At 47.9% G+C, this 26,703-nt stretch overlaps 1 long non-coding RNA gene across 17 annotated transcripts in view; it reads right to left on the bottom strand.

The window, feature by feature from the left end:
* LOC114862637 (uncharacterized) overlaps positions 1-26,703 on the bottom strand; it is a 163,659-nt gene that overhangs the window by 32,555 nt on the left and 104,401 nt on the right. For 6 of the 17 annotated variants that reach the window (XR_008695463.1, XR_005898128.2, XR_008695455.1 and 3 more), the window contains 2 exons: positions 3,454-3,644; positions 1,026-3,218 (listed from right to left, as the gene is read on the bottom strand). The exons of 9 other annotated variants lie outside the window; for them this stretch is intronic. This is a non-coding gene — a long non-coding RNA (uncharacterized LOC114862637). Of the gene's footprint in view, positions 1-1,025; positions 3,219-3,453; positions 3,645-10,454; positions 14,441-26,703 lie in introns of those variants that run through there. 2 more of the 17 variants (XR_005898126.2, XR_008695460.1) reach the window with 2 other exon arrangements.

Below are 26,703 nucleotides of genomic sequence, written 5' to 3'. Positions count from 1 at the left end.
AAACTAAAGCGGTAAAAGAATAAAATATGTGGTAGCCTTTGTGGAAGGACTTTCACTGATTCAAGGATATCTTACGCCATCTACATTACAAACACACAACCTCAGATGAAGCAGCCGACTGCGGCGCTGAGCTGTTTCCTGCCTCCAGACCTGTACCACGCTGCCAAGAGTCAAAGAACAGCGCGAAACAATTCTCTTTCTCCCCTAATGTTTCTAATGAAAGCACAACTTCCAGTTGATGTAACCCAGTCAACACTTCAACAAATCAATTTGGTGCAACACCGAGGGGAAAACAAAAGCACGCACACGCTGACAAACTGTGAAGAACAAGGAAAATCTCGGCATTGCATCTACTGAAACGGACATTCTGGCCAATGAGAATCCTGGGAGACGGAATGACCATGCGGAGCTGCGTATGGGCCTGGGAGGGTGTGATGGAAAGGCTCTAATGAGGCATAGCACAGAATGAAATATTAAAGTTTCTAATTAAATAGAGAGACCTCTTCCACTCTCGTCAAGGTTGTTTGGACCATTATCTCCACCATGTGATCAGCAGTGACCTGATCCGTTTAGGAGTTCCCTCGTGCCATAACCGAGAGGGAGCGCAGAGACACACACACGCACACGCACACGCACGCACGCACACACACACACACACACACACACACACACACCAAAAATCTCCATCAACTTCTAGAAGAGATATCTCCCTGTTCGGCGCCTTTCACACTGTCTACACTTTACAGCGCTGACAGTCGAGCGCTGAGTTGGAACCTCAAACGGTTATTGCAACAAAAGTAAGAGAAGAAAAAGCAAAAAGTTACCGGATCAAAAGGGGTTGTTGCTCACCTTGACACTCAGACCTGTTTGTCTTTCAGTTGTATCACGAAAGTGAAATCTGCATCGGAGACAGATGTAATATAAGATGAGATAAGATAAAGAAAGAAAGAAAGAAAGAAAGAAAGAAAGAAAGAAAGAAAGAAAGAAAGAAAGAAAGAAAGAAAGAAAGAAAGAAAGAAAGAAAGAAAGAAAGAAAGAAAGAAAGAAAGAAAGAAAGAAAGAAAGAAAGAAAGAAAACAAACTTACAAACAAACAAAAACAAAACAAACAAACAAACAAACTCTCCTCTTCCTCAGACCTGGCTCTTTACGAGCTCAGAGGCCTGGGGCAGTGAGACCTGGGGCCCGCATGCAGCTGTATATTAAGGAGAGCGTGACTGGTTGTGGAACAACTAGCGCCCTTGCTTGAATTTTAATACGCGCTTTTATTAAGCTCACGGGGAGTTTCCTTGACGCACCTTTAACGATTTGTCTGGTGTGTCAGGCCTGTTGTTATCACATTCTGAGTGGGTCACAATCACAACAACTCAATACACTTTGTCCATGCTAGAGTGTTTTTCAGTCATTCACTGCACAATATATCGATGGTAGATGAAGTTGGCATGATTATACTAAAGGTAAACCAGGGAACCAACACTGTGCTGTAAGTATGATTCTGATCATTCTGATCATTCTGATGATCTGTTTTCTGCCGTATTTGTGAACTTCCTCACTTTTGTAACTACGCAGCAAACAGGCTGTAGGTTTTGCAGCCAAGTGGGCACCAATAGGTGGCACTCTGTCCCCTGCAGCAGGGACTCGGAACAAGCTCGAGTGCCCAATAACATCCACACAATGAGCTGAAACAAAAGGAAAAGCCACTCTGTGGCCACTTCCTCGTCACCCAAGAATCTGAGGAAAACACATTAACGGCAGGTTTGTCTACTGACCAGCCACACTGGAAACGTCTGGGAGAAAAAGTAAATCCATGTTATAGGTGAATATTATAATATATATACTGAGGAAAGTGTTTTGTCTGCTATCTGCCTTACACTAACCACATTAACTCATGCTGTTTGCGTGTGGAAAACATTCAAACTGGCTGCTGTGCTTCTCCTGGCGCTGCCTTTGTCTGGTGCAGTGTGCTCTCTGCTCCGCATTCTACTGTTCCTCAGGTCCGTTTTGCTCCTGCCCATCTCTGTGTGAACTGTACTATCTACTGAGTGCTTTATGAGGAGCCTTCAACCTCAGAGTTCCTCAGCAAGCAGCTGAATTTTCAGCCCTGAGCTTTCCCACGGTGCCACGAAGCCGGAGCTATTCCACCGTACGGCTGGACTTTGGTTCTGCTGAGCTCTGCTGCTTTCAGAGGATCCGCTCAGTGCGTGTCCGGCTCCAGAACCGCGGCACCCTGGAGCAGATTCAGAACCGCCCCTGGCTGTCCCAAACCCAGAACCACACCCAGGATGAAACATCTGGATCACCCTACTAATGCATAGGAGGCATCGACCGCAGGACAAACTGGGAGGGTTCCACTGAACCGCTGATGATCCACCAGCAGAACTATTTGCCTGTCAAACACACACACACAACTACTCGTGACGTCTCCAGCGACCTGTTTCCGTCATACACTCGGCCGCGTACCTGCCGCCCCTGAGCACAGCTCCAGTGGCGTGTGTGGACATACACAGTACGTGTTAAGCTCAGCGCTCCCGACTCCACTTCCTCCTCCTCTGTTCTGTTTTCCCCCCCGGAGACTTCAGCCTGATTGGATTCTGAAAGACTGATCGAACGCAGAGGTCAAAGAGAGCCTGGAGGACGGTCCCCATCTCAGCGCGTGTGTGTGTGTGTGTGTGTGTGGGTGTGCGCTTGTGCTGCCACGAGCCACTGGTCAATTCATGTGCACCTTGACAGGAAGAAAAAAAGAAACAGTGTTCCGCTCGCCGATAGAGATTTCCATCTGGCGAGAGGAAAGTCAGGAAGTTATATTGTAATTTACTGCAGCGTGATGAGCTCAGATCATATGAATGCATGGCCCTTATTAATTTTCCATGTACAGGAGTATCATTAAGGCTCTTGATCACCTTATGAATTATGCTCCACGTCGACTTTAACTTGTGTTGTGTGTCCCCAGTTCTGCAGCTCCACGAACACCCAGCACAGCAGAGAGTGAGAACCCACGCTCAGCCACATAAGCACAGCGAAGTCAATTAATTTCTGGCTGCTTAATGACTTGGAACCTCGGTGGCGCAGACGCTCCTCCTCTGGCCCACATCTCCTCATTGATTGACTGCAATCCCTGGACATGGTGAAGAATCTGGAGATGGGCTGTCAGGAATGCTATTGACTTTTTATAGAAGCATCGTGCTTAAATGCCATCAGGATCTTGTGCACTGCGTGAACCTGAAAGGAAAACACAGGTGGAACGTCTATCTGTGTATACGCGTTGCAGAAAGCTCACCATGCATGCGTTTGCCATAATCTATAAAGTATAATGCACATGACATGCCGGAATAATGTGAAGGTCACTGTGTCTACATATCACGTGCGCGCGGGCTGAACTTTTTTTTTTTTATTCCTGATGCACGTCGTCCTTCTAACGGCACAATTCAAGGAGGTGAATAATTACGTCACTCACGGGAGCATCAGTCGTCCACGCTCGGGTCCCGGCGTTGTCTCTCCTCCTCCCTCCCGGGCCCTTTTCACCGCATCCGCTGCCCCCTCTGCGAAACTCTGCGCCTGTTTACTTCCCGTGATCCCTGGGAGAAGCGCTGATCACTATCCCTGCTGCTCAAGGCTACCTGAAGGTTCTTGTCCTCCCTGTCTCTCCTGGGCAGAGGACGCGGTTGGGGGGGGGGGGCAGGAGATGGAGAGATCGAAAAAAGATGCGGAGGAAGAGAGAGAGAGGGAAAGAGAGATAAGGGAGACGCAGCGAGGCAGGTTGTAAGTGAATGGGAGTGTGTGTGTGTGTGGGGGGGGGGGGGGGTGTATGGGGGTGGGCAAGCCGTGAAATTGCTCCAACTCTGGTGACACTGCTCTGCACAGTGCTTCCACCAAGGCCTCAGCCTGCTGCAATAGGACCCCCCCCCCCCCCCCCCCCCAGCCCGCAGCCCCCCTCCTGTCTGTCTTTTCTTTTTTTTTTTCCTCTTTTTTTCAGGTCTGTTGCACACGGGGCGGAAAAGATCGTATTTATCACCTGTCAGCATTTGGCAGCCCTGAGTTACGCGACGCAGGACAGCATAAAATTATCATACACAGGCATGAAATTACAAAACCGCCCGGGGACCCCACAACAAAATTATTTCATTCCCCCCCGAAGGAAAAAAAAAAAGGATGCAGGGTGGTGTTTGGTTGTAAGGTGAGGGGGTGACAGGTGAGAAGTGAGGGTGACAGACAGTCGAGGGGCAGGAGAGAGATGTGGGAAGTGATGTGATAGAGAAAAGTCTGAGAGGACACTTTGGGAAACTGTCCTTCACACTCAATGTGTGATAAAATAAAGGCTGGGCCAGGCTCCTGGTGTGTGTGTGTGTGTGTGTGTGTGTGTGTGTGTGTGTGTGTGTGTGTGTGTGTGTGTGTGTGTGTGTGTGTGTGTGTGAGGGGGGTGGTGGTGTCAGGCATTGGTCTGCAGCTCACTTCTGTTGTTACATCACTGCAGTGACATATATATAGGAAAGCATTCTTTACCATTAAAGCATGAATGTCACATTGTTGTAGCCGTAAAGTAGAAATACATGCACCAAGGTGGAAAAATTAAGAAATTCCAACTCCACTCAAGCTCAGATCCACAGACATGTGTCAGTGTTTAGGATTTATGAGCACCTGTGTCCATATATTTTGTGTGCGTGTGTGTGTGTGTGTGTGTGTGTGTGTGTGTGTCCGTGTATGTGTGTGTCCGTGTCTGTTTGTGTGCATGCGTGTGTTTGTGTGCATACGTGTGTTTCTGTGCGTGTCTGTTTGTGTGCATGCGTGTGCGTGTGTCTACGTGCATGCGTGTGTGTTTGTGTGTGTGTGTGTGTGTGTGTGTTTGTGTGCGTGTTTGCGTGCGTGTGTGTGTTAGTGTGCTGCGTGCGTGTTTGCGCGCACGTGTGTGTGTGTTTGGGTGCGTGCGCGTGTCTGTTTGTGTGTGTGTGTTAGAGTTAGTGTGCGTGTGTGTTTGCGCGCCTGTGTGTGCGTGTTTGCGTGCATGTGTAGGATACGGTGGCATTGACAGAGGGAGAGGTGGCTTTACATAGGTCCCACATAATGCTGTGTGTATACTAAATGCTTCATTAACGCCACACACAGGAAATTGAGGGTCAATATTTATAGACCCTGCACAGAGCACTATGTAGATACGGGATCTATTGGCCTGGGTTCTGGGGAGCGGAATCAAATTAAGTCAACGAAGGACTGGAGTTTTTCTCCCGGTCTCTCTTCTCTCCGTGAGACGGTCAATTTCCCAACGATCGCCGGCGGTGGCCGGCCGCCACAGGCTTCGCCCCACGTCTGTGGGTGATGCAGAAGTCGGTCAAGGTGGCGCGGGTGGTTTGAAGTGAGAAATTAATAAGACAGAGGCTCCTCAATTCCTTACAACGCTCCATGGTGTCAAACGTTCCCACGTCTGGGAAAAGAGAAGTTTTAATATTGTGTAGCACATAAAAAATGAGCCATAACTCCTGGATTTTTACTCCAGAGATTCCCGTAGAAGGTGCGAATGTATGTTACATTAACACAAAAAGAGGGATGAGGAGAAAGGGGAAGGAGGGATGAGCTGTGTTTAAGGGAGGGGGGGGGGGGGGGGGGTTGAAGCTATTGCCATAATTCCTGTGCGTCGGCCGGCGTGGCTGTTAGGAGCTCAGGTGGTTGAGCGTTTGCCCCGGCCAGGCCTCATCAACGTGAAGGGCGATCTCATCCTTTCTGCATCTCTCCTCTCCTCCGCTTGATTAATTGGGTTCCAAATACGCCGGCGGAATACGTAATGCGCCCCCTCACAACAGCAGCCCCCCTGCCCACCTGAGCAGCCCCCCGCCGCCGCCCCCTTCCACCTGCCTCCCAACCTCGCTGCACCAACCCCCTCCCCCCTCATCTCAGACCCTCTCTCATTCTCATTCCTCTCTACATCGCTCCATCTCTGTGTGCGCTGGAAATCTCCAAAACACATTAGCATACACTTGGTATTCCAGGCCAGCGGAAAGGGGGGGGGAGGGGGGAAAAAAATGAAGGAATATGAAAAACAATTTAACAACAATAATGACGCTGATGATAAAATTAATTATGCCCAGAGATGGAGGATGAGAGAAAAAAAAAGAAGGAGGCCTCGGCAGCAGTCGCTCACTTAATTTGATTCCCAGACGCTGGCGGATATCAGGTGCCATTTGACAAGCAGACACAATGAGTGTGTGTGTGTGTGTGTGTGTGTGTGTGTGTGTGTGTGTGTGTGTGTGTGTGTGTGTGTGTGTGTGTGTGTGTAATGCATTTTTAAGCACTGGCATGTTATCCTCAACAAAGGTGCAGCTATATCCTCACACACACACACACACACACACTCACACACACACTCACACTCACACACACACACACAGACACACACACACACACACACACACACACACGCGCTGTTCCTTTCTCTTTGCCGTGTTCAGAGTGACACCGCGTACGACGGCACGCCCTGCAGACGGCACGGCGTGGGCACGCGTGCACGCCCGCCCACCCACATCTTTGCCTACACGTGCTCGGCTTGAGGAGGCTGAGAAGGAGGGAACCACACTCTGCTTTTAAAGCGCGAACCACATCTGTAGCCGGCGTATCGACACGCGGCTCTGCAAACATGCAGCAGTGAGTGATGTCACCTCCATCAACCAAATGTAGATTTTCCACAACATGTTTTTATTTCCTTAGTCTTCTCAAATGTGCTGCCTCTCCCCGGGGACTGTGATTGACACACACCAGCTTTAGGGATGGGAGTCAAGCATGACTGGCTCTCTTGGGGGGGTTAACATTTTATTTGAGTATTTTTCTCCATAACTACTGCTGTACTGATGTCTCCTGTCTTGCGCTGCTATAGTAACTCATCTCATTAGGATAAACGGTGAGATCATCTTGGGTGGGGTCTGTTTCAATCTCCCCGCATCTCATGTTGCATTATCACGCCTGTCATCGTGCCTGTGCCACGCTGTGTCCTTTTGTGTTATTTACACTGCAGCTCAGCGCTTCGGCTCTTTTCCCGTCCTAATTCTAAAACTGTAGGAGCAGAGCAATAAAAACATCCTTATCTACCTTATCCTGAAAATCTTTAAGGCTTAGATACCCAACATTCACTGTCTGCCTTCCTGTGTGTGTGTGTGTGTGTGTGTGTGTGTGTGTGTGTGTGTGTGTGTGTGTGTGTGTGTGTGTGTGTGTGTGTGCGTGCGTGTGTGTGCACGTGCGCGTGTGTGTGTGTGTGTGTGTGTGTGTGTGTGTGTGTGTGCGTGTGTGTGTCTGGTGTGTGTGTTTGTGCGTGTGAGTGCGCACGCTAGAGAGAAGAAAGATGAGAGTGGGAGAAGGAGAAGGAGGAGGGGGCTTGATAGAAGTGAAAGGGGGCAGAGACCGGTGGCTGCATTGATTTAATTTGCGGAGGTTTGCACGACGGCGAGGCATCCCTTTTAACGATCACTAAATTGTTTTCTGACAGAACCCCACCAAGCAATTTCTCCTCCCCTCACCCGACATTTGATTTACATATGATCTTTAAACACCACCGATGCCGCGCTAGCTATTTGGTTATCATTCAAATCACTCTCCTCTGTGTCACACTTCAGCATAGGTCACTCTCCCCACGCCGGCTCCCGAGACGAGACGGGAGAGGGGGGGAAAAAGAGGAATGTATAACTAATGAAATAAATTGATTAAGGGGTGAAATCAATTGGTTTGCAGTCCGCAATGAAGATCTAGTGCTTAATTTAGCATGGACCCTGCAAAGCCCAGGCATTAGCAGCAGAAAGGGAACTGAAAATCTAATTGGTGCTAAATGAAGTAGCATACAGTAATGGGTGCAGGGACACTAAGAGCCCCCCCCATCTTATCCCTTTTCAAGTCGCAATCCAAGCCTCTTTGAATGCACTCAAAGCACACCTCAACTTTGATTCTCTCTAATGCATTTAATAAGGCTAGTTTACGGGAATGAGGCTGAAAGACAGACGGAGGCAGAAGATTTGCATGCCTTTGAAGAATAAAAGTGGAGCAGCCCTTTAACCTGAGAAATAAAAAGCTCAGAAACTTGAGCGAGCCGATGGAGAGCCGTGATTACAGGGGCTGCGCGTGAAGTATCGTGACAGGCGTGGGTAAATGAAGCCGGGTTGCGTTTCCGAGGAGGGCGGTCCGGCCCCAGGAAAAGGCCCCGACTGCGCGTCCGGCGGCCGCGTCGCATGGTCCGACAAACGATCACCAACGTCCGTTCATGATGCCGGTTTGACTGGCGCTCCCACGACGGAGCCGCAGAAAGGTTGAGCTAAGTTTAAGCCAATTAGAGTCCCGCCGAGGACAATGGGGTCCTCCCGCACGCTGGCTCAATTAGCGTTGATCTTTAGGACGAGCGACGGCGCCCGGCGAAGCTCCCGTCAAAGCACGGCAACAGGATGACATTACATTATGCGTCGGCCTGTTCTACAACAGCGCTAATGTAATGCAGTGGAATGACTAAGTCGGGTTCTGACATTAAGCGGAGTCATTTGGAATCTAACAGATCTGCTTCACGTTGACTCCTTCCGTGTTCCACATTTCAGCACAAGGAGGACAACATGCAAATATTATTATTCTTTATTAATAATTATAAATGATGCCGCTTATATTAAGCTTTAAAATGAGTTAGAAACACGAGGGCTGGTGATTTACATGCTGATGATTCGTGTCGCCCAAACACTTGCAGATATACTGATTGATAATAAATGTTTGTGTCATTTTCTAATGACTCAACATGATGTGTGCCCACTTACTTAAATCTGTCAAATTTGTGAGCGAGCGATGCAGGTGCAGCATCAATAAAATTCATAGGTAGTGAAGAAATGGACATTGATTTTTTTTTCCCCGCTTTTCCCGTGTCTTTTATGAATGTGTCCCACCTTTCCTTACTTTCCCCCGGACTGCTTTTTACAAGACAGGTTTTAGTGAGTCGCCATAAAAGCAATGAGGAGCTACTTAAGTGCACAACAGGGACAGAGCCCTGTCAAGATCATCAACAACCTTCCCCGGTCTGCTCCTCCTTCAGAGGAGGGAGCGCGGCAGCAGGATAAAGGAATGTCAAAGAAGGATACTAAATAAAAGCGGGAAGTAATTGTGAAAAAGCTGTTTTCTAAATCCTGCTTTTTTGTGTGTCTCGGTGTCTTTGAGCATCTCGCAGAGATCTTGCGCCGCTTCCTTCACATATAGCGGCGATAAACCACCTGGGTGTTATCTAAAACAGACCTCGTGCGCCGTGATTAACACCGGTGGAGTTTTTTCTATCTTGCTTCGATTGCTAATGCCTGTGTAACTCGTGAACTGCTTTCCTCGCTGGACAGATGTTTCTAGTTGTCACCTACGCACACGCTCTTTCTCCTGCGGTCAGTTCCGCTCTTGATCCATCGTTCCCTTAATGTGCCAGTAAAGATTTCACTCGCTGCTGGTTAAAGAGAAGGCCGTGCTAACGCTTCAGTAATTATGCATTCGGTTGCTCTCTGCATCCGAACTGAGGGCAACTAAGCATTCATGTTCATGCTATGATCCCGATCAGCGTAAACTGTGTGTGCATCGGATCACAGTTGTCCTGACACATACGTTGGACTGAAGCAGTGAAGGATGTAGAGGAATATGTTGAGCTGCTGAGATGGAGGGAGCGAGGGAGGAGGAGGGCGAGAAGGAAGCTATTGCAACTGGCTCCGAGTCAGAGAGTTATCAAAGTGGCTCTATGCATGCGAATGAGCCTATCGATCGCAGCGCGGATCGATGCTGTATTTATAACACGGGGAAAGACTGAATCAATGCATACTTAATGTGTAAAGAGGCGGGGATGCGGGAGCACAAGGGCAGGAGGTGGGAGGAGACGGGCGGAGGGGGTGTGGATGGAGAGCCGGGGGCCCGTTAAATAACCGCCGTTTCCATTTTCTGTTTACTCAGCAGTGGCGGCTCCGCGCGTTGGGAATGTTTTAGTGCAGGAGGTTACGCGTTGCTCACATCAGAGCCTGTTACTCTGATGAGCTGCCATTCAGCGCTGCATGTGGCCGATCCGCGGGCCGGCCCCCGGAGCGGAGCCGGGCGGGATGTGAACTCGACAACATCTTACACACACACAAATAATTCACAAATGGATTCTGACTTCACGTTTTTACCCGAGCTTGGGGTGAACAGATGCGACGCGGGGCGACGTTGGAGGAAGCTCTTATGAAAAGGCCTCCAGACTCCCCTCTCCACATGTTGTTACCGTACAAAACAATTAGCATTTTAATTGTTTTGCGTTTCCTTTCATTTGTTCCTCTTTGTTTTATCTTCTCCCCTGCATGATTGTATGCCCACAAGGATGCATAATTACAATAATTTACTCTGGTTTGAGAAAATTTCCTTTAAATTAATCAATAAAGTTTGTTTTTTTTAATCAGTATAAACTGTCTGAAAGCATAATTCTCGCTTCGAAATAACTGGCTCGACAATTTGCGGGCAAAACACTTGCACATCGAATAAATTTGGACAAACGCACGCACGTAATTAAACCCGGTCCCTGTTAACAAGTGAAACGCAGCGCAGTCAACTTTACTCGTCCTGCGTCTGCGATAAGGCAGGAAGTGACAAACGTTAGCGGCCTTCGCTTCCCCGCGGACGGATCACATGCCGACGGCCCGAGTGGACTCCGTGTCGAGTCGAGGTTCTTCCGTTCAAAGTGCTCCCACAGAACACATAACGTTTAACTGCCTTCTCCTGGCTGGGAAATTTTTGGGGCTAAGAAGACTCCTGTGGGTCTGATTTGGGTTTTGACTTTTATAGCATCCCAATGAAGACTCGCTGGCTGCTCCACACACGCGCAGGTGGAAGCAGACAGGAAGACGCACAAGGTTGCATTTATAGTAGGAAAGGCCCATATTGGCTGGTTTTAATGTTTACCTGAAATGTCATCTTAATATTAATTAATATTAACAAATTCCCACTGCTGTTAATGGCTGTTTTATTTCTGCCAGTGACCGTGACCACGTGCTTCACAGTCATTAAACTAGCCAAGCAACCTGGTTGATTAAAGGTTAAAGGGACACAGCAAAGGAACCTTGAACCCATAAGACAAAACCTGAGTCTGTGTAAAAGGGTTAAGCCGCCAAATATGACAAACATAAACAGCCAGATTTGATTCTGTATACTGTGTTACTGTCCATCATAAAACAATATGACCGTAACCTTGTGGCTGTCGAGCTTCGCGTTAGATGCGTTTCAGTTTGACCTGGAAGCAGAGAGCTGCCTTGAGAAGTCATCACAGCTGTCGTTAAAAGGCTCTGACTGAGGTGAGACGTCTGAGCGTCCAGCATCCTGCTCGGCTGGACGACGATTTCCTGGAGATTTATGGCCCTGAAAACCTGTTGGGAGGGTTCACTGGGGGCCCACGGAGGTCAGGGAGCTGATTCAATTTCAGCTCTGCGTCAGGTTTTGTTTCAGTGTGGATCTGGTCAGATTCCGGGGAAGAAAGGTTAATAATTTTGGAAACTTTATGGAGCCGAGGCCCGGCGACGTCCACCTGTGACCAAACTATATAAAGAGTTAAAAAAGGTTTATACCTTATAAAAGTTTACGTTTCTCTTTAACTGTGTGCTCTTGAGTCATATAACTGTCTGACAGGTCCCTGGCCTTGACTGAGAGGCTCAGGTCTGGACACACGCTTTTATAGCTTCCCCCCAATTTGAAACCCGCATCTGAAAAGCAAACGTCTCACTGTGCCTCCGTTCACGTGCACCATCCAGACTCCGGGTCCAGGTCTCCTGCACATCTTGGCGCGGCTCCAACGCCGGCATCTGCTTTCTGCATCCTCCTGACTGCGCTCCATCCAGCAACCAGGCGACCCCCCCCACACACACACTGCATGGAATGCCTGCGCTCGCGACAGAGATCCTCGCGCTCTCTGCAGCGGTATTCAGGCGGTGTACACACCGAGACCGAGGGAATGGTTCATAATGATAAGACCTTTCACAACAATGAGGGGGTTTTGCACACTCAGCTGAACGCAAATTGGCAGGTTTAATAGGCCATTAGTGCAATACAGGGAGAAAGAGCAGGAGAAAACATGGCATAAAAAGTCACAACAACTCAATACTACTCCCTGTTATCATGCTACACGTACAAGCAGCTGATTTCTCCACTCTGTGTACTGACTGACAGCAGCTGGGTAGCTGTAAATTACTATAACATATCTATCTGCTATCAACGCGTAACGCCTTGAATTACTGGTGAAACTCGCCTGTTGGTTCTCCCCATTAGAACTATAAACTCAAATCCACAAGCTCAGTAAAGAACAGGTCCATCACAGTACACACAAACCCACAGCGCGCAGTGGGAAGCATTATCTCTATAACTCAGTTTATACTAGGACGTTACAGTGAATACACAATGTGAAAAATGAGCACGCGGTTACAGTTGAAATATCTTCACAGGTACATATATTTGTCTGTAGCGTGAATCATTTAATCTCGCCTCTCGGAGAGCGGAGAAGCCTTTCATAAGTAAATTTATTCTGTGATTAATCCCGCAACAGCAGAAAAATATTATTCATGAATTTTTCAAATGTTCTAAACATTCAATTTGGCTCAAAGAGAAACCTGTGAGATGTGCCCCGGAGCAGCAGCAGCAAAGGATGCTCACGTAGACTGACATTAATGTACTAAACCTACCTACGACTATATACAGTAAGTCTTTAATCAGTTACATTAGCTTTACATGGTGCTGATGTGATCTACACACTGGCTGAGATGTGTGGCACATAACCATGCAAATGTATTTCCTTTAAACGCTACAGTTTGAGCGTCTGGGAAACCCGAAAGCAGAATTAATAAGAAGAGGAAACAGCGAGAGCACTGCCCTCAAAGACTTGGGCTTCTACTGGAAATAATTATCTATATAAAACATATTAAAACAGCAGGAGGAAGGGAAGATTTGATCAATGGCTGACAACAGACGCGGGATGTACGGCTTACAAAATTTCATTAAGGGTAAAGACTGCCAATGCTAAAGCCCAGAAGTATAAGCGGTGTTTTTAATTTGTCAGGTAATTTGTTACAGGGTGATTTAAGGTACCGTTCATATAATTGGAAAGAGTCAATCCGAGAGGGTAGAAGGGGCGAGGGAGATGAAGCCGGAGTCGTGGGGGTGGGGAACGAGGAGACGGTGGCAGATAAATTGGAGGCAAAGAGCACCTTTAGCTCAGACGAAGACATCCAGCGGTGAACTGAGATACGCGGCCCCGAAGAAGACAGAGAGGGGAGATAAATAGAAAAGCAATAGACAAGTTGGGAAATGGATAAAAGCAGAGCGTGGATGAATGGGAAGTCATTTGAATTCCTAACTACAGTCGGTGTAATGCCTGTAAGGAAGCCTCTTTGATTCCTGCTCCCTGCGCCGTTACGCAAACATTAGTCACTGCTGTCTGTGTGTGTGTGTGTGTGTGTGTGTGTGTGTGTGTGTGTGTGTGTGTGTGTGTGTGTGTGTGTGTGTGTGTGAGTGGCCACTCGCAGGACTTTGATAGTGGACCTGAAACGCTCACAGGAGGCGAGGCCCAGGCCTCCGATGGGCCCCACTCCACCTTTAACGGGGGTCACTGGGCCGCAGCTCGTCGTCTCAGTGACGAGCATCCATCTTCGCCAACCAGAAGTTTGAAAGTCAAAGATGTGTGGAAACTAACGACCAACCGTCCAACTTTGCCAAAGTCTCCTTTCTGTTGTTTGTGCTGCATTCCTGAGGTAAAATGACAGGTGTTTTGCATCTAATTCTTCCCAAATGCTGTCGTCTGGATGCCACTGATTGTAATCAGAAGGACTGATGACGCCGGAGGCCTTTTTCTTCCAGTAACTTCAGGGGATCTTTCAACCAGCAGGATGCTTAAATGGTGAAAAGCTTTAACCAACAATCAGACGCCGTACAAACACAAGCTAACAGAGTGCTCATTTTAAATTTATGATTACAAAACAGCTGTTGAATAGTCTGAAACAGCGCCACACTCACTCGCACTATACAAAAACATGTTTGTTTATTTCACACAATCAAATAATTTGAACCACCTGTGTAAATATATTTTTATTTTGTGGATGCCTCATCACCGGGACGGCGGAGGAGCTGTTTCCACCGTTAATTGATGTAGCTCAATTTCTGCATTAATGTGTGTTTTTGTTTTTAACAAAATGAACATTTACAGATGCCTCTAATGAACAGAAAAGTTTGCCTGCTCCTGATCTGTGGCAGCTTCACACAATATATAAAATCTGATCTAATCATAGTGTATTAGCGGCCTGACGACTTAATGACTGGTGGTGATGCCAGTAATAAAATGACATGAGGTACAAAACGCTACTCTCCCATGATGCTCAGGGTGAGTTGATGGATTGCATCCCGCGCGCGCACCTTTCCTTTCTCCGCGGCACGAGGGACGGTGATACAGTACAGTTGTGGTTCTGTGTGTGACAAAACATAACAAGCGTTTAAAAGCAGGTCGAGGATTGATCACGCCCACTCGGTGCTAATAAAGCTGCATTCGTATTGAGTCATGTCTCCTGACGCACTGTGGTATTTCATCGTGGCATAAATGATGTTTAAGTTTATGAATTTATTGGAGATTTTATATATTTGTTGCCAAACTAATGGAGTTTAGTCCATTCATCAACAACTTTGGTTTTATACAGTATCTTCACATCACATCAGTGTACATGGACCCTAGGACAATGAAACAAACACAGACATCTATGTACTAAATAAAACGGGATTTGATTCCTTGCATAAATCCTGAATGACTCTATTCTCTCGTTAAATCGCGCATACATTTTGCTGCTTAGCAGGCGAGCGGTGAGCTAAGCCGCGCCGACTCGTGGAGGTGTTCGCTGACACACTGACACGCTCGCTCCCATGCAAACAGACACTCTTCATATATCTCAGGAGGCTTAATAGGTTGTGTCTGTCATTTAAGCGTATGATGCCATGGCAGCGGTGTGATATGTTGCTATGGAAACATAGTGGCACATTTCTTGCCGCGGTGCTCCGCGCGTTTCATCGCGTTCGCTCCAATAATAAGCATAATAACGTGGGCGGCGGGAAAGTGTTTTAAAAAAGGATCCGATCGCCCTTAAAATTGATGTCAGTTCAATTGAAATGACAGCATCTATTCAGAATCGAAGCCACGTCAGCTCCGGTGGAGACTAAAAACTCAATGCACGGAGGAAAGACGCTGCGTGTGCGCGTGTGTGCACGTGTGTGTGTGTGGAGGATGTTATTCAGCCGTTAGTCCAGCGCGGGGGTCCTCCTCCCGCGGCTCAGCGGCTCCGGCCACCCTGTAATGTGCGGTGCCTGCACTGCCACAATTCCTCCAGGCTCTCGGCTGAGTACGTATCGATTGCTTGCTGGTGTGTATTACGCTGAGGGAACGTGTCAGAGGGAGGGGGAGGGAGCGAGGCGGTGGTGGGGAGGGAGGAGGAGGAGGAGGTGAAAGACAGCCCAGGGGTTAGGTGGAGGAAATATCCTGACAGCTCACTCCTATGTACAACAGCAACGGCGGCAGAGTATCTTCTGTGTGGAAATGTTTCACGCAGCAGCGATGATGCGTCCGTGCCGTACCCGCGCCTGCTTATCCCCCTAAACCACGCTTCGCTCGCTCTCGCCCAGGAATAAAACACAACTGTTAAATTAAACCCCGCTCCCCGTCCTCCTCTGTGCTCCGAACGCGGAGTTCAGTTTGCCATTCATAATTCAGTGACGCCGCGTCAGGCCCTGTCCCCGCGCCGCCGTCCGCTGGCCTCCGATCACTAGGTACAGAAGCCTCCACATACGGGACCTCCCTCATCCTCTCATGAAGGGAAACGGGCCGAACAGATGAGCGGCTTCGGACGTTATCACGCCATTCAATGGTCATTATCAGTGGTTATCAGCCCATACGTATGGGCCGGTAGGTGCCCATCTACCTGCTGGCAGCGGTGAATAGGTGCAGTAGGTCCTCGTCATTGATTCGTAAGGTTGATCACGGCTCGGATGATTTAACCAGCAGAGTCAGTAGGGGCGCTGTTGAGCAGTTGTTGTTCCGACGGGAGGATCGAAGTTTTTGATTTTGATTTATTAGTGAGCATAACTTAGCAAGTAGCTAGCGGTATTGTGTTAGCTAACTGTAACCTGAACCCCCCACCCGTTATCCAGCCCTAACCCTAACCACAATAACCTCTAAAGCTGCTTAACATAGCAACTTAGCTAGCTGTTAGCTGTTCGCGAGGAGGCAGAGCAGGCACCTACTGGCCCATTCGAATGCGCTGATAAGTTCTGATCAGCCCATTCGTAATGGCTGATAACATCCGAAGCAGGTGAACAGATTCACACGCTCACGCAAAGGCCACGCGACTGCAACTACTCAGCCACACTGACAGGTGTCTGGAAATGAGCAAGGCACCGTTAGAGGTAAAATCCATCTACAGCAGGAAGCTGTGTTCCAGTCATTTCTATTTTGTCATGCAGCTCCTCTCTCTTCCCTCTGTAACAACGCATCTGATCCACAGAGGAAGGCCCGTTGCCTCGCTCCTTCCTCTTCGTCTCCCACGGCGACCACGGCTCCTCTCGCCCGCCGCACAAGCATCTCCACCATCAAGTGGGGCGAGTCTGTGGCCATGAGTGTCGCTTCCCAGCACGCGGCAGACTGGGGGAGTCTGATTCATAGTGGGTCACTGCGCTCCTCATCAGTTTAATAAATGGCCCAGGGGACCGCAGGAGATTTTTGCCTGCTACAGAGGTACTGATCAAAAAGGGGACAGTTAAGCTCTCCGTCTCTGCCACTCGTCGTACCTTGCCCACTTCCTTTCCACTCTCCTTCTCCCGGCTTCCTCCCTCTCTCGCCCCCTCTCTCTCTCTCTCTGTCTGGGTGTCTGCCTTAAACAGGATGGATTCTCTCTGTGCTTTAAAGGATGGCTACATCAGAGGGCCAGCTGGCCTCACTCCTTCATCAGCAACACTGACCTTCTGCTTGTCACCGCTTAAGCGGCCGTCACATCCACTCCACCGGCTCATCGGCCACTGCCACAGGGAAAAAAGCTAAAGAGCCACCTTAATCCAATACAGCGTCTGAGAGCCATGTAAACGGCCAGTGTTTTATGTAGTGGGACGAGCCCAGCCCGTGTGTAACGCTGTGAACGGACGTTCTGAGATTAGAATCTATAAACCAAGGAGACTAATAATCTTATGTACACGGTGCAGTTAGAGCCCCTTCAGGAAAGTTGGACCCTGAGCGAGAGACTGATACTGGCTCTTTAACAGGACCCTGGCTCCTGAACACTTACTGACCTAAAGATGCAGTGACACAAAAAGCTCAAAGATAATTAAATATTGATTTTTGTTTTCTAATCCTATATAAAAATTGTCCTGAGACTCCCAGCGGTAGTTTTCACCCTCAGTAAAAAAAGGGGAAAAAGTCTGGATTGGCGGTTAACCTCTATTTCATGTAGGGGGTGCCGACTTGGGGGGAGAGGGGATGGGGGTCGCTGCGATGCCGATATGTTCTTGGCTCCAGCCTTGAACCTGGCCCGCACCATTACTCTCCTGCTGCTGATGACACTGATCCCCTCTCTAATCTTTCTCCTGGAGCGGACCGTGGCAGGCTGCCTCTACGCCTATGCCCGATTGATATTCTCCTCACCCACGTCTCCCCTCATGTTGAATTTACACCCCCCTCCTGCCTGATCCACTCCCTTTTTTTACTACTCAACCCTGATACCTTGCTCCATCTCCTCCCGTGCACAGAGGCAGAACTTTGCAGTGACAAGGATCTTTCTCCAAAGGAAAAAAAAGAAACTCTCTTCCAAATACTTCTTCTCTTTCATATTATATGATATGATCATATATAATTTCCAAATACCTTTCAGTCAAAATAAAACATTAGCAACTGTTAATTCAGCAAAGTAATAAAACCATGATGACATAAATTGACAGTATGACGTTACGACATGAAAGATGTTTGATCAACCAAAGGAAACCAACTGTATGCACAATGTGGCTAATTGTGACCTGCGTGGTCAGATGGTGTGTGTGTGTATGGGAGGGAGGGGTGTGTGGTGGTGATGGTGGTGGGGGGGGGGGGGGTCACAGTGCAGTAACACTCAGTCAACATACACATTTTCACAGCTTATGTTGCGAAATGTGTCTGTCAGACATGGAAGGATGGAGCAACCATTGCGAATCCAAACACCCCCCCACAACCACACACACACACACACACACACACACACACACACACACACACACACACACACACACACACACACACACACACACACACACACACACACACACACACACACACACACACACACACGGCACGTGCCCTGCAGGGGGCAGCAGTGGCCAGTCCTGCGTCTTAGCCCCACGCATTAACTTTTTATCCCCTCCATCACGCATGCAGACAAACAAACACTCCTCTGGGGCCGTGGGCCAATAAAGAGTGATCTTATTAGCTCTCCCGCATCAACCCTCCGCCACTTCTTCCCCTCACCCCACGGAACACACGGCACAGGCTGCTGTCACCTCCGCCGCCGACACTCCCACCCACAAACACATGCTCCCAACTGCTGCGGCAGCACCTACACCCGGCCGCGTGTTCAAAGCGGCGCGTCCTGATCCTCCACTTCATTAAATAGCACTCCAGCACCGCCGTCGCGGCCTCCGCTGGCTAAGTGCTCCCCTATCGGCCCTCTTAACCCCGCTCTCCTCCTGCGATGCTGAATGGATAACCTGGTTAAAAAATAAAAAAAAACGGGGGTGGGGGGTGAAGTCCACTCCCTCCACCTGTGAGATATCGTAGCTCGGATGCTAAAGCTAAGAATACAAAAAAAAAAAAAACGTGCCTGGGTTTGAGGCGCACTTTTAAAACATCCTGGCATGTTGAGACCCAACGTGTTTATTTGCTGCGACATTTTTTTTTTTTAATTCCAGGAGATATTTATTCAAGGCAGCAAGCGTCCTCATGTTTTATTTACAAAGCTGCTAAGGTTGCAATTTACTTATCTGAAAAAAACAGCAACAAGGTGATTGGGGATAAGAGAGTTCCTTTCAGATTTGAAATGTTCTCATCATTAGACATCGTCTGCAGAGAGCCATCCATCACGCTGTGTTTACAGTTTAAATAACAATGTTTACCTGTCAAGCATTTAATGACAGAGCTCAGGAAGTTTGGAGGTTTGTCAAACAATGAAATTAATTAGCATGTTGAGGTATATGTGTCGAATCGCACGTGTTTACTTTGATCATTTGTCATAATTAAGCTCAGAGTTATAGCAATAATTCAGCTAGTTTTATTACACCCGAGTACTTCTGCGCTTTAATATTCCTTATAATTCATCTTTTAAACACGGGCAAAACACAAAAGTCGCATTTATTTCGTACGTGTTGCTTCAGCTCCACATCTGCAGCGCGTTGGCTGTGCATCTGTGACAGGGCCATGCAGGCGTTGTCGTGCTGCTACACACACCTAAGCTGTTCTTGTTCCTCTGTTATGCAACGTGCGCTGATGTAATCGCTCAATTAAATACTGTACGGCTGAATTTTCGACCGTCTGATGCTCTTTTTCCCTGCTCCTACTGTCCACTGCTGTACTGTGACGATTTACTCTAATTAGAATACAAATACACTATAGATCCAGGCTACAGACTGTAAGGCACACATTAGGCTGGATTCTGTGAACTTTCTCCTGTTTGGAGGCTGTTGCTTGGAGAGGAGAAGCATCTATCTGCTCCTGTGCCTCAGCGCGACCGCAAAGACCTTGAGCGTGTGAGCCTATTAGAGCAAAAGTCTGTCTGGATCCAAAATGAATTTGTACATGACGGCTCTGTCAAACATCCTTCTACCCCCACCAGCAGCCCGGCCGAGCCCCCAAGACGGGCAGACAGGTGGACGGCACGTGCAGCGGCAGAAAGCTTCTGCAGGGGGTGGGTGGGCGATATTGATTCAATGTCTACTGTACTTGGAGAAAGAAGGGGCCAGCGGCGCTTTTCTTACAAGGCTAACTCTGGACCAATCTCATCACACATTCTCTCAAGGGGCTTTTTTTTTTTACCTTCTCCCCTTTTTTCTTTTCCACCCACTCTGCGTTGCATTTGTTCTCTCTTTCATTCTTATTCTGTTAAAGGCAGGAAAAAAAAAACAAGGTCGACAAAGGTTGTCCTCCCAGCAGTCAGCAGAGGAAGGAGGGGGTACAGATAGCTCTCCAGAAGACAGGCCTGAGAGCCGAGATATCCCACAATGCAGCTGATAAGAAAGTGGGCCATATAACCTTTGGTGGGCACGTGATGGGAATGCAGACGGCGGACAGCGTTGTGAGGAGGATGGGGATGAGGAGGGAAGATGCCGCCGCCGCCGTTCCCGACGCCGCACTTGAAAGAGGAAGTCAAAGTCAGGGAAGGAGGGAAAATGAAGAACGGAGGCGGTGATAAGCGAAGGAAGACGTTAGGTGCCAGTGAGGGAGTGAGGGAGGATGAAAGCGGGTGAAGAGATAAAGAGAGGCAGTGAGCGGATGAGAGTGCGGCAAAGTGCTGGATGCTGCATCCTACTGAGGAGCCAGATAACAATTGGACTAGTTTTACAACAAGCCAAATACAAAGAAACAATAAGTAAGAAACAACACATCAGAATGATGTATTTACCAAGAACGTCTGATGACATCACTTCTTACAAACCCCGTTCAGTGACTCTCTATGTGAAGAGCGCTGCGTGTTGGCAGTTTTCCTGAATTCTTTTTGATTTCACACGGTTTGTGTTTGCTAAATGCTGCACGCCAGTCCCCCGATCCTAATTAGTCTGCTTGAGCTAAATCAATACACACTGCTGCCTTTTGCACGGGCATCGCTGGGGATCATATCCATGGCGATGCAACGCGCGGCGGCTCCTTTCCCTGCCTCGCGCTCACACACATCAGCGTGATTCGCTCTAACGGGGGAATAATTGACCCTGAACAATTATTACAATGAGCGCTCTCATTTTTCTTCCGCGGGCTGCGCGTGGCGGCGGCGCCGGCGCCGCTCTACACCCGAAGACCCGAGTCCCCGGGAAGACGCGGCACAAATGAAGTTCTCCTCTCCGTCTCAGGAGACTCCGTCGCCATTTGTTTTCATTATTTTGACAACCCTTTTTAGGGAGCTCTGCTCGTCCGCCACCGTCTCTCTCTCTCTCGCCTTGCTCCCCCATTCCCCCCGTTTATTTGGAGCTCATCCCGAGCGAGGTGCAGCGATGTGTTTCAGTCACAGCTCCCTGCCTCAGAAGGCGTGGGGAGGGAGGGGCGGCAGTGGAGACACTGAGGCACTTCCTCACCTAGATAAATAGACACCTCCTAGCTCGCCCTCTGCTCCTGGATTCCCTCTCTTTGCATTGAACCCTGGGAGGTTCTGATTCTGACTGTGTTCTGGGCTTTCTGCAACTCTTAGCAGGAAAACAAGGCTAGAACCCCCTCCTTTTGAAATCAAGAGGGATATCAAAGCCATTATTTCTATCTCAGGACATCCCGTCCGTCCTGATGAAGGGTCGCACCCTTAGAATGATGGATTTGAACATCATAATTTGCAATGAATATTTAATGTGGGTTATATCATTCAATGTGACCATTATTGTAACTGTGTCATAATCAATGCTAAAGTCATATTCTCCTTATGGGGGAAAACTGAGGTTGAAAGAATGGAAAATATAGGAGGCTGAATCTGTAAATGAAACACAGCAAAGCACATTCCCAGGCGTTCAAGCCAACGGTTTAATGTCGGTTCCTAAAGCGGGTACCAAAGTATCTTAAACAGCCTGATTTGTATATTCCTGAAACAAAGGCCTCCAACATCAACACTTCATCAAGTGTAAACAAATCATCCGTCCTCTCATCTGATTTCACCTCCACTGCATTATGCATCCGGTTTGGAAGCTGGTCTTGATTTGTCTTCGGTTTCAGCCGTGCTTCGCCGCCGCGCCAGCAGAGCAGCGCGTGAACTCAGCAGGACAAGTTAAGTAAATCTCGTGGGAGAACAGGCTGTTCACACATCTGGCTGATTGCTCTCCAGTCCAGCAAATACTTTGTGTATGAGTTTTACACCCAGGACCATGTAATGAGCACAGAGAAAGAAAAGCAAGTGGACATGAAGTTCTGTCTAATGTTTTAACATCTGACCTGACCGGCATATTCTTTCCAAACTAAATGAGTGAAAATGCATTCGCACGCATCCTGCTTAAGTCTGTATCGCCATTTTGAAAGTGTACATGCAGCCTAAGTAACTAGTAAATGTCTAAATCTTAAAGGAAAAATCATAAACAAAAAAATGCTATTTAAAATTGAAATACTAATAAAATATACATAAATACAACCTATTTATGAATGTGTGTATAAATGTTTTTCAAATAGGTGTATAAAAATTACCAAACATTTCTCCATTTAGTATTTTTTACTCACAAATATTGTAAAACGTTTATTATATACAGTAGTTTGACATTGTTATTGATACGACGTGGCATTGCCGGAGTCCATAGTCATAAATCCATCGTACGTGATTTCAGATCAAAATATACAGCTATAAAATAGTGGTACTTAGCATCATAATGTAAAAAAAAAGGTATGATCACAACAAAGACATGTGGCTTTGAAAGGGAACAGGCGACTATTTAAAGAGGCCCAGAACAAAACGGAGTGAAGGAGACAGAGCGAAGGTGAGATAGGGATAGTTTACCACCAGCGCTCCTTTGCACAGCAATGATAGCCAGTGAAGCAGAAAAGTGAATTACCCTTCTACTCCAGCACTTCTTAATTTAATATCTCCGATGAGCAGCTTCAGCCGCGGATTGGACCAGTGGCGTGCACATTCGCGCAGTGTCACAAAACATTAGACACCGTCGCCGCTATTCATTTCTGTATGGTAATTCTGAAGCTCACCTCTTACTCCAGGCACCAAGGGACATCTCTCTCCAGAATTTCAATTTCGGGTATTTTATTGGGAGAATTATCATCCATTGATGTATATTTAGGTCATTTTTGTTGAACCACAGGGGACCGTGTAGTGGCTGATTGAATAAAAGGCGATACCTATTTCCACTGCTCATTTAGTTTGCTTCCGTTCTTGTTTGCCCAAGCAGGCACTTCAACTCAGGAGTAATAAAACAATATAGGACTGAATGAAGCAGAATGAATGCGAATATTAGTTACTGCTCTTTTAATGTTTTTTTAAGTTAATACTGCTACACGGCCTTTATCTGCGTCTACTGTACTTGTGCTGTGCAGTGGATGCCAGGTGTCCATGCAGGCGCAGGGGCACAGATTGGATTGGAAGTTCTCATACACTGTCTCATGGTGACTTTTGGAGACGTACCTCCAAAGTTTTTGTAGGTGGGATCACTGTGGGCGGTGACTTTCCCAGCGCCGAGTGCGAAGTGCTGCTGTATGTGCATTGGGTCACGAGACTCCCCATAACCTTACCCCCACCCGCTTTCCTCATAGCAAGACAATTGGCAGGCAAACAGCTGCTTGGTCTAAGCGGGCTGCATATCAATGGCTCTAATTAATTGGATTAATGGAGAGGGTTCTGGGATTTGGGGAGAGGCTGGAGGAAGCATTTCAGCGGAAACAGCACTGCCGTCCCCGAGGGCAGGGGGGTCGTGAAGGAGCTGAGGTGGGGGGGGCACACGACTGAATATGGATGAGGAAAAATTGAGTTAAAACAGAGGAGACTGCGGCATTCATTAGACCGCCCACCCTCTGAAGTAGCTGCTTAATATGCACGCTATTACTATGCAAATCAGCGATAATGAAACACAGAGGATTTTTTTAATCAGAGGAAGAACAAGCAGATGTTGGGAGGGCTTGGGAAGAAGTGCCATGAGTGTGTGTGTGTGTGTGTGTGTGTGTGTGTGTGTGTGTGTGTGTGTGTGTGTGTGTGTGTGTGTGTGTGTGTGTGTGTGTGTGTGTCACTGTCACTGTGAATAAGTGAGACTTTGTACATGCCAGAGCGTGTGGAGTCCTCCTCTAAAAAAGAAATAAAATAATGCAATCACTTCTTTAAAGCAGTTAGCTAATGTGCATGAACTCCGTGTGAATAAGCTAGTGAGCTTCACTCAAACTGATTAATCTGCTCTGCAGGAGCTGCATTAGGAAATCAGAATTAAGCACAGGTTATTTATTGGGGAGATTTGCATTGGTACTTGGGGAACAGATAAAGCCTGATCGACTCATACTCAAAGCGCCTACACGGATGCGGCAAATCCCCGCCACAGCCGTCCCCGAGCGCAGCGTCTGCCTGTGCTGCCTGTGCTGGTTGGGCTGGTTTTACTGGTTATAATGGTTGTGCTGGTTGTGCTGGGAGGCCGGTCCTACGTCAGCGAATTCTCGTATGGTAGGAACTCCTGCCCGGCGAGGCCTTCTTCTGTAAACACCCCCCCCCACGACTCCTCGCTCTCACAGCCTAATCACGGCATTTCTCTGTGGGCCTGTTACTTTAAGTGTTCTCTCAGCACAAGTGGGGGAAATCAGACAGACTGGATGAAGCCATCGATCATCAGCCGAGCGCCCTTTCCAGCACCGGGGCCGAGCGGGCCGACGCCGCACCGGCCGGGTCGGCGGCCGGCTTCATCCCCGCTGCCGCGCAGATGGATGCGTGGACCCCCGCTGCGTTAATTGAGACGAATTAAACCGGGGCGCAAAGTTGATTTTATCTGGTGGAGATCGATACTATGAGCGCGGCGGATTAAAGCACGTAAACGTTTGTGTTGGCGTTGTGTTGCATTGCAGCAGTTGTTCGGCGACGTTCGCTGTGTGGATGTGTGGGTGAGACAGGAAAAGAAGAGGAGAGTAAACAAATTAATGTGTCAGCCCTTTGCCTCAATAGATTGTTGTCATTAGGCGGAGAATGTCAAGTGGGTCCTCCCTAGCAGGCCATATAGAATATTACAAGAGAGAACCTCCATCCTGTTTGACTCCCCATGGCACAGTAATAACAACAATCTAATGATGCACAATACATCAGGTGAACTGAAGTCCCACTATCCCAGAGCCAGGCTGGAATTTGATCTTAGGCTTGATAATGAGAATGGTGATGATGATGAGGTAGCTGAGTGATGATGATGGTGGTGTCCCTTGTTAGTGTCTCTCAGTCCTAATTAGGGGGGGTTATTACAAGGCTGGATTTAAGAGCGACTGTAGGTAGATGAGGCAAACTCAGACAGGTCTCGCTGATTAACAAGCCCTAAATAAAATCCATTTCTGCCGCACGCGCTCACGGCTATTACGCGGAATTATTTTGCATGGCCAAATGCGCCTCCCGCCACAAATCACATCAGCGTCTCATCTGACTTAGTGTCTGAACGCTGAACAATATAAAGGAGGCAGGGGTCGCGCGTTGACGTTTATCACGGTGATTCAGTGACTTGTCAAATGCCCTCAGATCATTTGGCTTTGGAGAGTTAGAAAAAAAGACATCAAAATAGTGATATTCTATTCATGTGGAGGACTTTTCTGTGGTACCGTGAGCAGAACAAGGACCCAGTTGACCCAAACACCTTTCGAAGGCCGATCGGGCTAAGATGATGATGGTGATTTTAAACAATCCAGAAATATCTTACATTTATTTAATCAAACAATGTACAGTGATTGGCCATGGTTGCTATAACAACGCAGTAAAACATATAAGCAGTTTCCAAAACCTCCAAAAAAAACACCTCCAAATTCCCAAACTGCAACTAGAAAGCATGCACCGCTCTATTGGTCCACACATCTCCTCATTCACTAACACTGTCTTCCAAGCTGACATAAAATGAGCGAAGTGCCCCTTTAAAGCGAGCATGTGTACAGTATAGGCATAAGGCTTTAGAGTCTAGTTAGTGCTGGAACAGCACAAACAATGAGCATCACACTTTAATAACCTGCGCTTACTCATTAGAAACCAGTGACCCTTCTAAGATTACAGTCCCACAGCAATTACCCACTAACGATAACTCCTTAAATGACATAGTTAGGGACTAATGAAATGCAATCTCCAATCTACAAATGTTCAGAGTGACACAGGGAGCTGTGGCCTGTAAAGGTCCACATGGACTCACAATGCGCTTCCAGAGTCACTGAGCAACAACGCTGATAAGGACGAGCGTCGGCTCCAAGTCCTGGTTTGGACCCAAACTGTGAAGGTCAGAGAGGATAAATCCTGTTACGCTCCATCTGTCCATAGGGATGTGTGTGTGCATGAGTGTGTGTGTGTCGTACTGTACAGTATATGAGCAAAAGGTGTGCGTCTGATAGTGGAAGGAGCCCAGCACAGCGCTGAGACATTACACTGACACACATTTTCCACCAGCTCTGCCTCCAACTCTCACATGAAAAATCCCTGCCTCGCTCCTCTGAACTGTTTACTTGAACCAAATACCACCTGTCTGTACGTCTCACTCCTCTGTTGTGACCCCAGGCGCCGCTGACGCGCAAAGAGCCGCTTGATTTAAGGGTAAATGGAAAAAGTAGTATTCTGTGCGTCAGTGCTCCACATCCTGCTCTGCTTACTTTAGTACTGCAAGTTTGGACGCATTTAAACATACGAACAATGGTGTCAGGCCGATTATGACACACGCGCCCCACCCTCCACGTTCTAGAATCCATGAAAAGAAGTCAGCCACAGAAACATTATATCAATAGGCTTAAACAATCCCAGCGCTGTTGTTTATGTCGCAGCCTCGTCTTTAGCGCCGTCCCGGA

The sequence above is a fragment of the Betta splendens genome, chromosome 9 (genome assembly GCF_900634795.4).
Source record: "Betta splendens chromosome 9, fBetSpl5.4, whole genome shotgun sequence".
NCBI classification, from domain to species: domain Eukaryota; kingdom Metazoa; phylum Chordata; class Actinopteri; order Anabantiformes; family Osphronemidae; genus Betta; species Betta splendens.
This window is presented reverse-complemented; position numbering and strand designations above follow the sequence as displayed.